This window comes from Macaca fascicularis, chromosome 2, assembly GCF_037993035.2.
Source record: "Macaca fascicularis isolate 582-1 chromosome 2, T2T-MFA8v1.1".
Lineage (NCBI taxonomy): Eukaryota > Metazoa > Chordata > Mammalia > Primates > Cercopithecidae > Macaca > Macaca fascicularis.
This window is the reverse complement of record NC_088376.1, coordinates 98,959,852-98,975,972: the sequence shown is the minus strand read 5'-3', so window position 1 is coordinate 98,975,972 and position 16,121 is coordinate 98,959,852. Positions and strand designations below refer to the sequence as shown.

At 45.1% G+C, this 16,121-nt stretch overlaps 1 protein-coding gene across 5 annotated transcripts in view; it reads left to right on the top strand.

Moving 5' to 3' along the window:
* Positions 1-16,121, top strand: part of TRANK1 (tetratricopeptide repeat and ankyrin repeat containing 1) — a 117,962-nt gene that overhangs the window by 1,358 nt on the left and 100,483 nt on the right. The window lies entirely within an intron of this gene.

The following is a 16,121-nucleotide window of genomic DNA, read 5'->3' as shown; positions in this document are numbered from 1 at the left end:
GGTCCATCAGCCTGGGCTCACCGAGTCTAGGGGCAAGGTAGTAGCAGGGACCCAAGGCTGGGAAGCGGAGTCTTTAGAAGCCTTTGCTTCTGCCTCAGAGCGTTTCCGAACCGGAGCTCGGAGTCTGTTACCTGGGAGGCGCTCTGCGTTTCCTCCCAACTCCCTGTCTCCGTCCCGCGGGTAGCCCTGTGCACTTGCAATCCGACTGAGATGACAGAGCCCATCTTTGGCGTGCAGCGCGAGCCACCTTTTCTCCCAGATGGGGGTGTTTCTGGGCGGTTGAAAGCTTTGGTGCTTCCTAGGAAAATTTTTATAGAAGTGTGCAATTTGGAAAATAAAAGAAAAATTTAAGAAACAGAAAGAGAATGGGGCTCTGAGGTCTCTAGTCCCCCGACCTGCTCCAGCCCAGTTGCTGCTGGCTCAATTAGTCCTTATGCGGGAAGGAATAGCTGGGAGCAAAGGCCTTGTGTTCCCATCATAGGTATGCTCTCCTGCTCCCTCGTGCTGAGCGTTTTGAGTGCCAGGATCCTTTTTGATACAAGGCTGTTACCCTGATGGCATCCTGTTTGGTCCTTTATAGAAAGAAAAAAAAAATGTACTACCTTGTGTGTGTTGGAGGGCTGGGGCGGTGGTCATGAGTTTGTTTCAACTGTTTTCCAGGCAGGTCTGTTTTGTGTAGGATTGCAGGATAGGTGCTTGAGTTCATATGCTCTTTGCTGGCTTTTGCATCCTCTGCAGGGGGTGGGGGGGGGGGGCTGGGTAGAGGTGGGATAGGCGTGTGTGGCATTCACTCCCAGAGTCACATCCCACTGCCACTGACCTATGTATGGGTTTCTAAGTCTTTTTTTCGATCAAGATCCACACCCACCCACCTATATGTATATAATGTATATATACATAATATGTGTGTAATATTATATGTATACACATATATCTACACACACCCACACGTACACGTGTAAAATTGGAGCAAGAGCTTCATGGTATAGTTATTCTTTCTACAGGGTGAGGCACAATGATATTTTCCATTCTATTGCCCCCTCACCCCCCACCAGAGGGATTCTCACTCTGTCATCCAGGCTGGAGTGCAATGAGGCGATCTAGGCTCACTGCAGCCTCCACCTCCTGGGTTCAAGCGATTCTCCTGCCGCAGCCTCTGAAATAGCTGGGATTATGGGGTGGGGGGTGGGGCGCCACCACACCTGGCTAATTTTTGTATTTTTAGTGGGGACGGAGTTTCACCATGTTGGCCAGGCTGGTCTCAAACTCCTGACCTCAAGTGATCCACCCGCTTCTGCCTCCCAGAGTGCTGGGATTACACGCCAGAGCCACCATGCCAGTCCATTCTTTTTTTTTTTTTTTTTTTTTTAAAGCGGGTTGTAAATTGTTAACTTCACTTTATGACCGACTGACCAGCTTTATGGGGCAACTACAGGTTCTGTTTGGGCCAGTCTCCCAGAGTATGAGGAGACTGTCAGCATTTCACTGGGGAATTGACTTTGGAAGTGAGGACTTGGTGTAGGAGAGATGGAGACTGAAATTCATACTTGAGTAATTAGAATACTGTAGTACATGGCTGTGTGGTCCAAGCCAGTACCATCTGCAAAGACAGACCGCAGATGCTTCTGGTTACTTTCGTTCTGGCTATGTGTCCACACAGAGCTGGCCTCCTGCATGGATCCCAGTGGGGCCTTGTGTGAACGCTAGGGAGGTAGGGGCATGATAGCTCCTGTTCTTTTTTTTGAGGAAGAAGAAAGGAAGATGCTGCAATGCTACTGCAAACTTGGATTCACAGTTTTCTAAAAGGATTCTTTGGGTCTTGTCTCAGAATTTCACAGCTGCAATCAAGAGCTGGACCATGATCATTTTATAGATGAAGAAATTAAGGCCCAGAAAGGCCATCACTTGTTAGTCATTAGCTACAAGTTAGTGTTAGATCTGGGATTAGACAACTTATCTCTTGACTTCCCAGTCCATGGCTCTCAGGAACCAAATAGAGACTGGCCTTGTGGGAATATTAAACTTCTCTCTGCTGGTTGCTTCCGTTTTCCTGAAGTTACTACCAAAGACCCATTTCTATAGTACATGCCCACATTATTTTGTCTTTGCTTTTGGGGATGAAGATTATTTTAGTAGCCAAGTAGAGCCTGCAGGCCCCCTGTTTGGGGAAGGTAAAGTGATCTGAAGAGGAGGGTTTTAAGAACTGAAGTGGTGGTTGAGGTGTGGGCCTCTCTGGCCGTTATCAAGTATGTGGTGTTGGTTTTCTTGACCTTGAGGAATGAACCCTCTACTGCCTTTCCAGACAGGGAGGTGGGGCTGACCCATCAGTGCCTTGCCCTCAGAGTGACCACAGGCTCACTGCTTTTAAAACAAATTTCCTTGGAGTGCCGCCCGAGGTTCCCAAGGCCAAAAGCACCCTTGTATGAAATCTTTATAAGAAAGAAAGATTTGGGGCAGCAAAGATGACACTGTAACAGTTACAGCGAAGATTGATACTTGGGCCGGTTACAGCGATGGGAAGAATGGTTAAGTTTAAGCTTTAAAAAAGAAAGTACTGAACCAGATAAACAGGCATCTTTGGAACACAAAAATGTCACAGTGCCCAGCCAAGAGTGGTTACTCCTTTGGTCACTCCTTTGGTTAGCGAGGTTCATTCTGCTGCATAAGTATTGCCTTGTTTGTTTTTGTTGAAAATCTGGAAGTGTGAATAACCTTTGCCTAAGATACCCTGGACTCAGTTTACCTGAATCAATTCCATCTTTTGTTTAGATGTTAAGCCTCGGTGTCAGTGCCTACCCTGCACTCACCATAGCATGCTTGTCTCAGCTCCTGTGAGCCTGGTGGGCTGGTGGGACTCCTGTGTGTCTTTTGGAGCCAAGCTAAATCTGGGTTTAGCTATATCTGTCTTTGAAGTTCCAGCAACATTTAGATTGGGATGTTTTTATTTTTTAAGCACTGGATCCTCCTAGCACTTGGAAAGAGGGCAGTATTCCCAGTCCTAAAAATCGGTGATGGTATTTTGAAGGAAACCAGGCCAGTAGTACACAACACATAAAATATAGAGAATTATAGCACTATATTGGGTGATCTTGATTCACTGGGACAAGAACGCACGGAGAACAGTCTTGACCTTGGATGGGCTCATCCTTCATGTTCAGCTGTGGCCACCAGGGCAATCTTTTTTGCTCACCCTTAGAATAGCTCATCTTCTGCCCATGAAGGTCCGCTCTACCCAGGGGCTCAATCATTGATGACTTCTAGGGACTCATTGGCCTGAACTCATTGGCCAGGTACTAAGGCTATCTATAATCTGGCCCCCAGACTGTTGCTCTAATATGCTGTTTCTTCTTACTTTTCTCACCTCTACTTGCTTTCAAGTCAGTTCTGCTCCTCAGATATGTCCAAGGGTCCGTATTGGGCTATGGAGGATGTAAATACATAAGACATAGGCTCTGCTAATTGTGACAGAACAGAGTTAATATCATGTAGACCTGTGGGAAAGGATTAGTGGAGGTGCAGACAAGCACTCTAAGAGACTTCCCAGCTCCTGAATCTTTCCCAGAAGGAAAGATGGGAGGTCAGTTTTGAGCTGTACCTAAACAGGTGAAGAGCACTTCTAGCAGGCAGATTAGGGTTGCCAGGAGGGAGAGAGGGACATTCAGGTTAAAGGAGCAGCTTCTTACTAAGAATAAGGTGGGCCAGGTGTGGTGGGTCATGCCTGTAATCCCAGCACTTTGGGAGGCTGAGGCGGGTGGATCACCTGAGGTTTGTAGTTTGAGACCAGCCTGGCCAACATGGTGAAACTCTATCTCCACTAAAAAATAAAAAAAATTAGCGAGGGATGGTGGTGCACACCTGTAGTCCTAGCTACTCAGGAGGCTGAGGCAGGAGAATCGCTTGAACCCGGGAGGTTGAGATTGCAGTGAGCCGAGATTGCTCCACTGTACTCAAGCCTGGGCTACAGCGTGTGACTCTGTGTCAAAAAAAAAAAAAAAAGTGAACAAAAGAGCTTAGACCCTAAACATCAACATAATAATAATAGTTTACCCTGTGCCAGGCTCTATGTTAACTGTGTTTCATGTATTATTGTATTTCATTCCCACATAAATATTTTGAGCAAGTCCCATTCTACAGACGTACCTGTACTGGAATGTGAGCTTCATGAAGGGGCAGCAGTGTTTTTTGTTATTGTTGCTGTTTCACAGAGCTCAAGCATCTAGCAGAGTACCTGGCACACAGTAGGGACCAATCAATATTTGTTGACCGTCTGAGGAAACAAGGAGTTCAGTCATGTATGTATGTGATATTGTCCTTGTTTTCTAGTAAGGAAACTGAGGCCTAGAAATTAAGTGAATTTACCACCTGACACCAGGCCTGGGAGAGAGAAAAGTGGGACTTGATCCCAGATTTCTGGATTTTCTCTTCTATGAGGAAAACATATATCCTTACATCTTCCTTCTGGGACTGGTCCCCAACCCTGTTAATACTGCTGTGCAAAGTCATGTGAATGGGAGGGAGCCACATGAATTTGGGGTCGTGGCTAAATTATGGTGGGCACATAGTGTTAGAGAATACTAGAAAGGTAAGCAGAGGCGTGTATGTGTGTGTGTGTGTGTGTGTGTGTGTGTGTGTTAGAATGGGAATCTGAACTATTCGGGCTTTATTCTACATGAGGTTAGAGGCCATGGAAAATGTGTTTGTGTGCCTGTGTATACACACAGCTCTGTGTTTTATTTATTTATTTATTTATTTATTTATTTATTTTTGAGACTGAGTTTCACTCTGTCACCTAGGCTGGAGCGCAGTGGTGCGATCTCATCTCACTGTAGCCTCCACCTCCTGGGTTACAGTGATTCTCCTGCCTCAGACTCCTGCTGCAATGACCAGCACATGCCACAATGCCCAACTAATTTTTGTATTTTTTTTTTTTTTGAGATGGAGTCTTGCTCTGTTGCCCAGGCTGGAGTACAGTGGCACAATCCAGGCTCACTGCAGCCTCTGCCTCCTGGGCTCAAGTGATTTTCCTGCCTCAGCCTCCTGAGTAGCTGGGACTACACGTGCCACCACGCTCAGCTAATTTTTTTGTATTTTGGTAGAGATCAGGTTTCTCCATGTTTCCCAGGCTGGTCTCGAACTCCTGAGCTCAGGCAATCCGCCCACCTTGGCCGCCCTAAGTGCTGGGATTACAGGGGTAAGCCACCGTGCCTGGCTAATTTTTGTATTTTTAGAGACAGGGTTTCACCATGTTGGCCAGGCTGGTCTCGGACTCCTGACCTCAGCTGATCTGCCTGCCTCGGCCTCCCAAAGTGCTGGGATTATAGGTGTGAGCTATCACACCTGGCCAGCTCTGTGTTTTATTTAGAAGTTTTGACTCTGGAGGCTGGGAGTGTGGATAAATACATCTTCCAGCCTGGCCAAAGTCCACAGTTTTTTCAAGGTAAAGTTCAAGTCCCTATGTATGTATCAGGAAACTATGAACTAGAGTTAGAACAGAGGCTAGAATGGGTGGGCCCGGTGTCTCATACCTGTAATCCCAGCACTTTGGGAGGCTGAGGTCAGGAGTTTGAGACCAGCCTGGCCAACATGGTGAAACCTCGTCTCTACTAAAAATACAAAAAATTAGCCGAGGGTGGTGGCGGGCAACCCGAAATCCCAGCTACTCAGGAGGCTGAGGCTGGAGAATCGCTTGAACCCAGGAGGTGGAGGTTGTAGTGAGCTGAGGAGACCATGCCATGCCATTGCACTCCAGCCTGGGCGACAGAAAGAGACTCCCTCTCAAAAAAAAAAAGGACAGAGGCTAGAACTCTGATTCTCCCAGTGCTGCTAAGGGGCCACCCTTCAGATGTCCTTGTCCATGGGAGATTGTTTTACCTATGGGGAGCTCCTGGACACCTCCAGACCCTCCCTATGCAGCAGTGACAGGTGTTTTCACCTCTCTGCTGGGTTTGACTTGCCTCTCAGATTGAGGAGGAAGCAAATTGCTGTGGTTTCCGGGTTGGGAGGTGGAATGAAGGGCATTAGTTAGCATTTAAAGTGTTACATAGAGGTTTGGAGAAGGTTCTGGGTGGAGAGATTCCTGGGCTGCTATTATCAAAGCCCAAGTTCTCCTTTGATTAGAAAACATATTTTTAACGGCTGTCACTGGAGTACCTGGTGTACTCCCTTTTTAGGGCTGCTCCCAGCTTCATCGCTCCTGGGACACTACATAAACAATGGGAGCCATGAAGGAAAAATGGCAGTTATTGGGCAACTTGGGCCTAGCACAGATACTTGAGTCAAGATTTATGAGTAACCTGTGGTTGGCTGATGCTTAACTAAATCATTTGTCTTGAAACAGTGTGGAATGCTAACTTATTGGTTATTCTTTGGGCTGGCTTTTGCAGGAATTTTATTTTAATTTTAAAGGCCTCTTTTCTGATTTTCCCAATAACCTTTACTCTTTGTACACCTCTTCTGTCCTATGGGTTGTTAACACAGATTTTTATTTATTTATTTATTTATTTATTTATTTATTTATTTATTTATTTATTTTTTTGAGACGGAGTCTCTCTCTGTCACCCAGGCTGGAGTGCAGTGGCCGGATCTCAGCTCACAGCAAGCTCCGCCTCCCGGGTTCACGCCATTCTCCGGCCTCAGCCTCCCAAGTAGCTGGGACTACAGGCGCCGGCTACCAAGCCTGGCTAATTTTTTTGTATTTTTAGTAGAGGCAGGGTTTCACTGTGTTATCCAGGATGATCTCAATCTCCTGACCTCGTGGTCCGCCTGCCTTGGCCTCCCAAAGTGCTGGGATTACAGGCGTGAGCCACCGCGCCCGGCTTTTTTTCTTTTTTTGAGACAGGGTCTCACTCTGTCACCCAGGCTGGAGTGCAGTGGTGCGATCACAGCTCACTGCAGCCTTGACCTCTTCCATCTCAAATGATCCTCTCACCTCAGTCTCTTGAATAGCTGGGACTACAGGCATGCACCACCATGCATGGCTAACTTTTACTTTTTTTGTGGAAATGTGATCTTGCTATGTTGCCCAGGCTGGTATTGAATTCCTGGCCTCAAATCATCCTCACACCTTGGCCTCCCAAAGTGCTGGGATTACAGGCGTGAGCCACCACGCCTATCCCTTTTCTTTTTTCATGTGTGCAAATGTTACTGTTCTCCAGTTCCAAAAAGCTAGGAGCCGCTGATCCTCCAGGATTGTTCTTTGCTTTTAGCATTTCTGAATCTCCAGGACTAGAATTGCTCCTGGGGATATGTGACCTTGTTTGCTGACCATTAGATTCTCAACAGGTGATTATTAATTTGTATACATCTTTTTCCTTTGTTTTCCCCAAGTAGCTAACAGCTTTGGTGATTGTATTTTGATTGGACTTACCTGGTTGTTTCTGGTTTGTACTTTGTGTGGTTGGCTTTTATTAAAACTTTGTATCTTTCTCCAAGGAACTGCTGACTGTTCAGCATTTCTTGGTTTTACAGGAAATGGCCAGAAATCCAGTAACACCAGTGAAATAATCTAGTTTGAATTAAATCCCCCAAACTTTTATTTCTTTTCTAGTCCTCCAGTTTAATCATCTGCCTCTGATAAGTAAGAAGTGGCCAGAGGCCGGGCGCGGTGGCTCAAGCCTGTAATCCCAGCACTTTGGGAGGCCGAGACGGGCGGATCACGAGGTCAGGAGATCGAGACCATCCTGGCAAACACGGTGAAACCCCATCTCTACTAAAATACAAAAAAAAATTAGCCAGGCGAGGTGGCGGGCGCCTGTACTCCCAGCTACTCGGGAGGCCGAGGCAGGAGAATGGCGTGAACCTGGGAGGCGGGGCTTGCAGTGAGCTGAGATCCGGCCACTGCACTCCAGCCTGGGCAACAGAGCCAGACTCTGTCTCAAAAAAAAAAAAAAAAAAAAAAAAAAGGAAGTGGCCAGAGATTCATTTATTCATGCAACAAATGCTGAGCCCTTGGATTGCAGAAATAATAAGGCTTACTAAGACTTAGTTTTTGCCTTAAGAATTCAGGCTTCGGCCATGTGCGGTGGTGGCTCATGCCTGTAATCCCAGCACTTTGGGAAGCTGAGATGGGCAGATCACTTCAGGTCAGAAGTTTGAGACCAGCCTGACCAATATGAAACCCCGTCTCTACTAAAAATACAAAAATCAGCCGAGTGTGTTAACATGCTCCTGTAATCCCGGCTACTCTGGAGGCTGAGACAGGAGAATCACTTGAACCCGGGAGACGGAGGTTGCAGTGAGTCGAGATCGCGCCATTGCCCTCCAGCCTGGGCAACAAGAGCAAAACTCCGTCTCAAAAAAAAAAAAAAAAGAATTCAGGCTTCTAGGGAAAGCAGTAAAACAAATTAGTGTCTGGCACAGAGCTGTTGAGACCAGCACAGTGCCCCAAACATACAGGCAGGGTGGGAAATAATATGGCAAAAGAACGAGTAAATCATAATTCAGGGGGTTAAGTAGTATAAAACCTACACACAGAACCTTATAGAGGTGCGTTAAAGAGCAGCAGCAGTGACTGTGGCCCCTGACCCTCCCAGGGTGGGCATGCAGGGAGACCATGAGGTTTGGAGGGGGTTAGAGTGGAGGGAGGGAGAAGGACCTAGAGAATCTGAAAGTCCCTTGGGGAAGAGCTGATGTTCATGGCAATTGTGCTGGGAGGCAGATGGGGTTGGGGGCCTGGGTGATCTTGTTTTTTTTTGTTTTTTTTTTTTTTTTTTGAGACGGAGTCTAGCTCTGTCACCCAGGCTGGAGTGCAGTGACACAATCTAGGCTCACTGTAACCTCCTCTGCCTCCCAGGTTCACATGATTCTCCTGCCTCAGCCTCCTGAGTAGCTGGGATTACAGGTGTGCACCACCACGACTGGCTAATTTTTGTATTTTTGGTAGAGACAGGGTTTCACCATGTTGGCCAGGCTGGTCTCGAACTCCTGACCTCGTGATCCACCCACCTCCGCCTCCCAAAGTGCTGTGATTACAGGCGTGAGCCCCCACGCCTGGCCGATCTTGGGGTCTTTTTAAACCTGGACACATAGCACATGATCTGATGGTCTTGGGGACTGTCTTACAGATTGTGGCGAAGAGGCCAAGCTGGAGCTGGGTGAGGGTGGGCCAGGGAGAGCAATGAAAAGGCCAAGATTGTAGTAATCCAGCCTGGCAAGGAAGATACCTCTGGGAGGTGAGTGTGACCCCAGCTCAGGGATAGCTATTCTGGAGCCTGCATGCCTCCTAAGGGAGGCAAGCTGGGAATGAGCCCGAGAACAGGTGACTGTGTGTCTTTGGCTTGTTGTTTCCTAGCTAGGACATTCTGGATGCTTGTGCTTAAATGCACAAGTTGATTTTTTGGCCCAAGTCTTTGTTGTCATGTAAATTGGGAATGGCACATAGCATTCATCTGGGGCGTGAACATGTGGCCACGGAATGAATGTTTCACAAAGGATTCTGAGGCCTTGTCAGGTACTGCAGGAAGGAATACTGTGACTAGAGATACCCAGGGTGGGGTGAGGGTAGGACACCTCTGGTATTATAGACGCTTGTCTAATGTGAAGCTGTAGAGAAGGGTGAAACAGGCAGGTCACTTTTCCTTGCTTCCTTCCTTTTTAATGAATGAGAGAAAAAATAACCAAACCATTTGTCTAAATTTGGCCTCCTTCTGTCTAGAAGGAGGAAAGTTCTTGAAGGGTGCTTAGTAACCAAGGAAGGGGTAGGGAGCAGCTGGGCCTCAGGGCAATGGAATGTGGAATTTGGGGGCTGTAGGAGCCCCACTTTCTGCCTTTCTTCTCTCTGGGCACAGGCATTGTATTCTTTGATCCCAGAAGTTGGCTTCTTAGGGTAGGAAGTAAGGCTGCAACCCTCTGGAGCCTCCCATCTCAGCTTCCAACACAAGCGGACTCTTCCCAAAATTCTAGTTCAGAAACTCCCAGGAAAGGGCCTTGTCCTGGCAGGTCTGGCCCATGGAGCACACACAAGGCCCTGGCCTGCCTCTGTGTACCTTGGCTGTGCCCTGGAAGGCCTTTGCAATGAGCCGAGCAGCCATCTAGAGCATACCTACCATGGTGATACTGCCTTCCAGCTGAAAAGGATTTCTTAGGACCCCTGAGCAAGTGCCCTGTTTCCTAAAGGAACAATCACAGTAGAAAGAGTTGGGGCCATTTCCAGACATCACAGTCTGACCTGTCCCACCCCTCATCCTCACAGCCTAGCTTAGCTTGGGAAGTGGGGCAAGGTCTTGAGTCCCACAGACTTTCTCAGCTGTAGCTGCTTAATTGATTAGTAATTTCAGGAACCCCTTTGAAAAATAGGCAAATACTAGGGCTATGTTTTTACCAAATATTTTCTCCTTACTGGGTAAACAAAGCAAAGGTTCTGTAAATGTTGCAGGGATTATACTCAAATAACATGCAGGGATCACCATGGCCCCTATGTCATTAACCTGAAACACCATGAACCAGGGGCAAGCCCTGGGATCTAGGCCTGTCTTTCCTGCCCACCCAGAAATTGCAGGTGACAGGTAGCGTGGACCAGGGTGCTGGGGTGGGTGCTAGGAGATAAGCCTGGGTTTCCCCTCTGGTGCTCACTGCTGTGGGGCCTGGCTCGAGGCCCCCTAATCTCTTAGCTTTGGGTTCTTTGCTCTAGAAATTGTAGTCCGACCATCTCACTTCTGTTGGGAATAACATTCAAAGTCCTAAGGAGATTGAACACTCAAACAGAGGATTCTTAGCAAAGCAATCGTACTTCTGCGCAGAGGGGTGCCTCCTTGGCCAGTCACCTTCAGGCAAGGCAGCCAGCCCTGTTCACCCTTTGGCCTTCAGGCAGCACTGGAGAGTGCCAGGATGGTTACCATAGAAGCCAGCTGCTGAACGACTGAAAAGAGTAAGTGAACCCAGGTCTCTCACCCTAACTGGGTAGTGATGGTCAGAGCACAACTGAACAAAGGGGCACAAGAGCCTTTATTCCTGATGCAAGTCCTGCCCCTGTACCCTTTCCCCATTGGCCGGGTTCGGGTCGTAAATTCTAAACTAATCCTGGTTGGTTAAACATTTGAACGTTTTTTAGATAAGGCGGGCACGTAAGGGAGAGAGGGGAAAGGGGAAGGGGTATCCGCAATGAGTAGAGAGCTAGTCTTCTTTCCAAATAAGGAAAGGAATGTGAGCTAGTACTGATAACACCTGGTACTGTGGCATATCTGGGCATGTAACAAAGAAAGGAGGAAAAAAAGAGAAAAAGGGGCTGGGGGGGGTACTATGAATTAAAGAATAAAGGATTGATCAGGCTATTTGAAGAGAAACCTCATCATATCCCACACTTCATTGCATTTTTTTCTATTTATATGGTTCTGTGAATGTATTCAGAGTGGTGGTGTATTAGTTACTTAGGGCTGCAATAACAAATTACCACAAATTAGATGACCTAAAACAACAGAAAAATATACTCTCTCATAGTTCAGTAGCATTCTTCCCATTCCCAGATCTGTTCCCCGAAGATCACTGCTCTTACTAGTTTAAGTCAGAAATCTCTCTATAGATGAAGTATACACACATACATCCTTAAGCTCTTCAACTCGTTCTCCAAGTTGCTCTCCAAATTGCTCTCCAGTTTGCTTTATTCACGTCAATTGCATATTTTGACACTCTGATAGCTCTAACTCATAGGTTTTTTGTGTGTGTGTGTGTGTGTGTGTGTTTGTTTGAGATGGAGTCTTGCTCTGTTGCCCAGGCTGGAGTGCAGTGGTGCGATCTCGGCTCACTGCAACCTCCACCTCCCGGGTTAAAGCGATTCTCCTGCTTTAGGCTCCTGAGTAGCTGGAATTAAAGGCACGCGCCACCGCCCCTGGCTGTTTTTTGCATTTTTAGTAGAGACGGGGTTTTACCACGTTGGCCAGGCTGGTCTCGAACTCCTGATCTCAAGTGATCCACTCACCTCCGCCTCCCAAAGTGCTGGGATTACAGGCGTGAGCCACTGCACTCAGCTGTGCATTTAACATTTCTACAGACAGATGCTGTACTGCTTTATCCTGCCATGGCAGTATGTGAGTGAATCTCTACCCATAACCATGTTGATTTAAAGTATTTTCAGTGCCTTTTGATATATAGGAGTTTGTAATTGTCATGGATTCATGTCTGTTACTTTCTTTATGATTTCTGCTTTTGGTATCATTAGAATGACCTCAGTTGTGAAGATTACATAAAACTACACTAAAGCTTTTTTGGATTTATGTAATTAAATAATCTAACAATATATGAAAAGGTTATGAAGAAAAGTCTCTCTCCTGTGTTCTCTGCCCCACCCTCCCAATAAGGGTAAATAATTTTATTTCTAGTGGATCTTTCCAGATTTTTTTTTTAAGAGACAGATTCTCCTGCTCTGTCACCTAGGCTGCAGTGCAGTGGTACAATCATACCTCACTGTAACCTCAAACCCCTAGGCTTAAGTGATCCTCCCACCTTGGCCTCCCAGAGTGTTGGGATTACAAGTGTGAGCCACCACACCTGGCCCAGAATTTCTTTATGCATATATAAGCAAATGCAAATATATATTCTTTCTTTCTTTTTGTGACAGGGTCTTGTTGTGTTGTCCGAGCTGTAGTGCAGTGGTGTGATCATGGCTAACTACAGCCTTGACCTGGGCTCAAGTGATCCTTCTGCCTCAGCCTCTTGAGTAGTTGGGACTATAGGTGTGTGCCACCATGCCCAGCTAATTTTTGTATTTTTTGTAGAGATGAGGTCTCACTGTGTTGCCCGGGCTGGTCTGGAACTCCTGGGCTCAAGTGATCCACCTGTCTTGGTCCCCCAAAGTGCTGGGATTACAGGCATGAGCCCCTGCACTTGGCTGCAAATATTAATATGTATTCTTATTCAGCCCCTCTCTTTCGGCACAAAAGAGAGCATAATATACACACTATTCTGCATTTCCTTTTTCAAATATATTTTGGAGGTTATCCTAGATCAATATACAGAACTGTCTTCATTCTTTTTTTTTTTAACATTTGATTAATATTTTGTTTTTGGGTGGGGGTGCTGCACTTCAATTTATTGAACCAATCCCCCGTTGATGGGTATTAAAGTTGGTCCCAGTCTTTTATTATTACAAGCAACATGACAGTGAATGATCTTATACATTTGCCATTTCCAATGTATGCAGTCAGTCTGTAAGATCCATTCCCAGAAATAGAGTCAGTTGCTGGATCAAAGGCCATATGTATGTGTCACTTTATTAGGTATTGCCAAATGTCTTCCTAGAGTGGTTGAAGGTTGTCTAAAATCTGTACCTGTATTTTCCCCTAGTGCTTTTCCTTTTCTCAGTGCTTTTTAAAAAATGAGATATTTGCATGTAATAAATGGCACAGATTTTAAGTTACTGTTCAATGAGTTTTAACAAACATACACACCTGTGTGGCCCCCACCACAATGTCAAAATACACATTTCCATTCTTCCAGAAAGTTCACTGATACCCCTTTCCAGTCAGTCTCCCTCTCTTTTTTTGGCAATCACTGTTCTGATTTCTTAGATTTGCCCGTTCTAGAATGTCATCTAAATGGAATCACACAGTTTATGTTCTTTTATCTGGCTTCTTTTGCTCAACATAAATTTTTTGAGATTCTTCTTGTTGCTGTTTTTATCAGCAATTTGTTCCTTTTTATTGCTGTGGTATCATTTTCACACTGACATTTTTTATTCATTTGGAACTAATTTTGGTATATGATGTGTATTAGTTTCCTACTGCTGCCATAATGAAAGACCACAAACTTAGTGACTTAAAACACCATGAATTTATTATCTCACAGTCCACAGGTTAGACGTGTGGGCTAGCTTGACTGGTTTCACACGGCCAAAACCAAGATGTTGGCTGGCTGAGTTCCTCCCGGGAAAGTCTGCAAAGACTTCCAGACTCACTCATGTTGTTGGCAGGATCCAGTTCCTGTAAGACTTAGGTCCCCGTTTTCTTACTGAGTGTCAGCTGGGAGCCTCTGTTCCTTAAGGTGACCCACATTCCTCATCACTCTTCCCCGCTCCACCTTCAAGGCTTGCAGTGATGGGCCCACTCCTTTTCATGCTTCAACTCTGCTGCATCTCAGCTGGGCGAAGTGGTTCACGCCTGTAGTCCCAGCACTCTGGGAGGCCGAGGCAGGCGGATCACCTGAGGTCAGGAGTTTGAGATCAGCCTGACCATGGTGAAACCACATCTTTACTAAATACAAAAAAAAATTGTCGGGCGTGGTGGTGCATGCCTGTAATCCCAGCTACTTGGGAGGCCGAAGTTGTAGTGAGCCGAGATTGTGCCATTGCACTCCAGCCTGGGCAACAAGAGCGAAACTCTGTCTCAAAAAACAAACAAACAAACAAACAGCAGCAATCTGCTGCGTCTCTCTTGCCCTCCTCTTTCCGTGAGCCTGTCTGACTCTGGCCACAGAGCCTCAGTCAAAGAGTTCCTGTCATTAGATTGGGCTCACCCTGATAATCCAGGGATAGTATCCCTAGCTTATGGTCTGTAATCATAATTACATCGATAAAGTTCTTTTTACCATGTAGTGTAATATATTCATAGTTTCTGGGGATTAGGATCTGGATATCTTTAGGGGAATTCATTACTTGGCCTACCCCATGGGGTGAAGTAGGAATTTAACTTATTTTCCAGATGTTTAGCCAGTTGTACCAAATGATTCACTCTTTTTCAATTTACTTAAAAAGCCACCTTTATCACATATGGAATGTGTTTCTGTGTTTTATACTATATCTATTTATTGCTGGATATTCTACTTTGTTCCATTGATGTGGTTACTTTCATGTTAGTACCCGACTTTAACAATTTAATGTTTTATAGGCCGGGTGCTCACGCCTGTAATCTCAGCACTTTGGGAGGCTGAGGTGGGTGGCTCGCTTGAGATCAGGAGTTTGAAACCAGCCTGGCCAACATGGAGAAACCAGCCAGGTGTGGCAGTACGCGCCTGTAACCCTAGCTACTCAGGAGGCTGAGGCAGGAGAATTGCTTGAGCCCAGGAGCCAGAGGTTGCAGTGAGCCAAGGTCTTGCCACTGCACTCCAGCCTGGGCAACAGAGTGAGACTCCATCTCAAAATAAAAAAATTAATGTTTTATAAATATATATTTAAAAATGTTAGAGAAGATTCCCTCATCTACTGTTTTATTTATTTGTTCTGTTTTATTTCATTTACTATTATCCTTTAAGCCTCACCTGGAAGAAGATTTCCTCTTGATACTTCTCTTTTTATTAAAAAATCTTTGCAATTCTGGCTTATGTATTCTTTTAGATAATCTTGACAACTGCTTCATTAATTTCTTTAAACATTTTATTTTTTATAAATTGAAATTTTGCTGAAAATATACATTAATTCATTAACATGGGAGGACTTGACATTTTATAATAGTGAATTTGCCCAAACCAGAAACATGTTAATATTTTAAAAATATTTTTTTTAAAGTAAAGTTTTGTTTTTTCTCCATGTAAGTCTTGAAAATTTAAGGATATTAGTTCATATTTTGTAAGGAGCTTTTAAAAAATGCTCCTATAAGAATTATATGCATACTGTTTTTAATTAACATTTTTCTTATTACCTTGGTTTTTCTTTGAAAATCTGCATCTATTTCCTCAGGTCACACAGATACAGTTATTTTAGTCTTGCATTAATTTAAGCCTGTAAACATCAAATCATAAAGCAGTATTAGTGTAATTAAACTTCCCAGGAGTCCTGCTTCTGCTTTTCTCCCATAGTGAAATGTTCCATGTGTAATGAAAAATTTAATGAAAAACATCTTTTGAAGTACTGGTTGGTGAAGGGACAAGAGTGAGTCACTGTGTGGTGAGTGAAGTCCTAATATGAATATCAAGGGAAACAGGACTTTAAAGTTGGCCATATTGAAAATTCTCAACAGCTAGTCAAATAGGGATCAAATCTGTAAAAAAAAAAAAAAAAAAAAAAAAAAAAAAGACTTTTTTTTCCCCCATCCCCTTCTCAAACAAAAAACCAAGTTGCTTCATGAAATCATGTCAGAAATTTTTCTTCATTCTTGCTTTGCAAGGTCAACGGCAGTGTTATTGGGCATATCTTGGTTTTGCAGGCCTTTGCTCTAGTTTTCAAAGGAACCAGTAGATAGAAACTTAAAATTATGTAT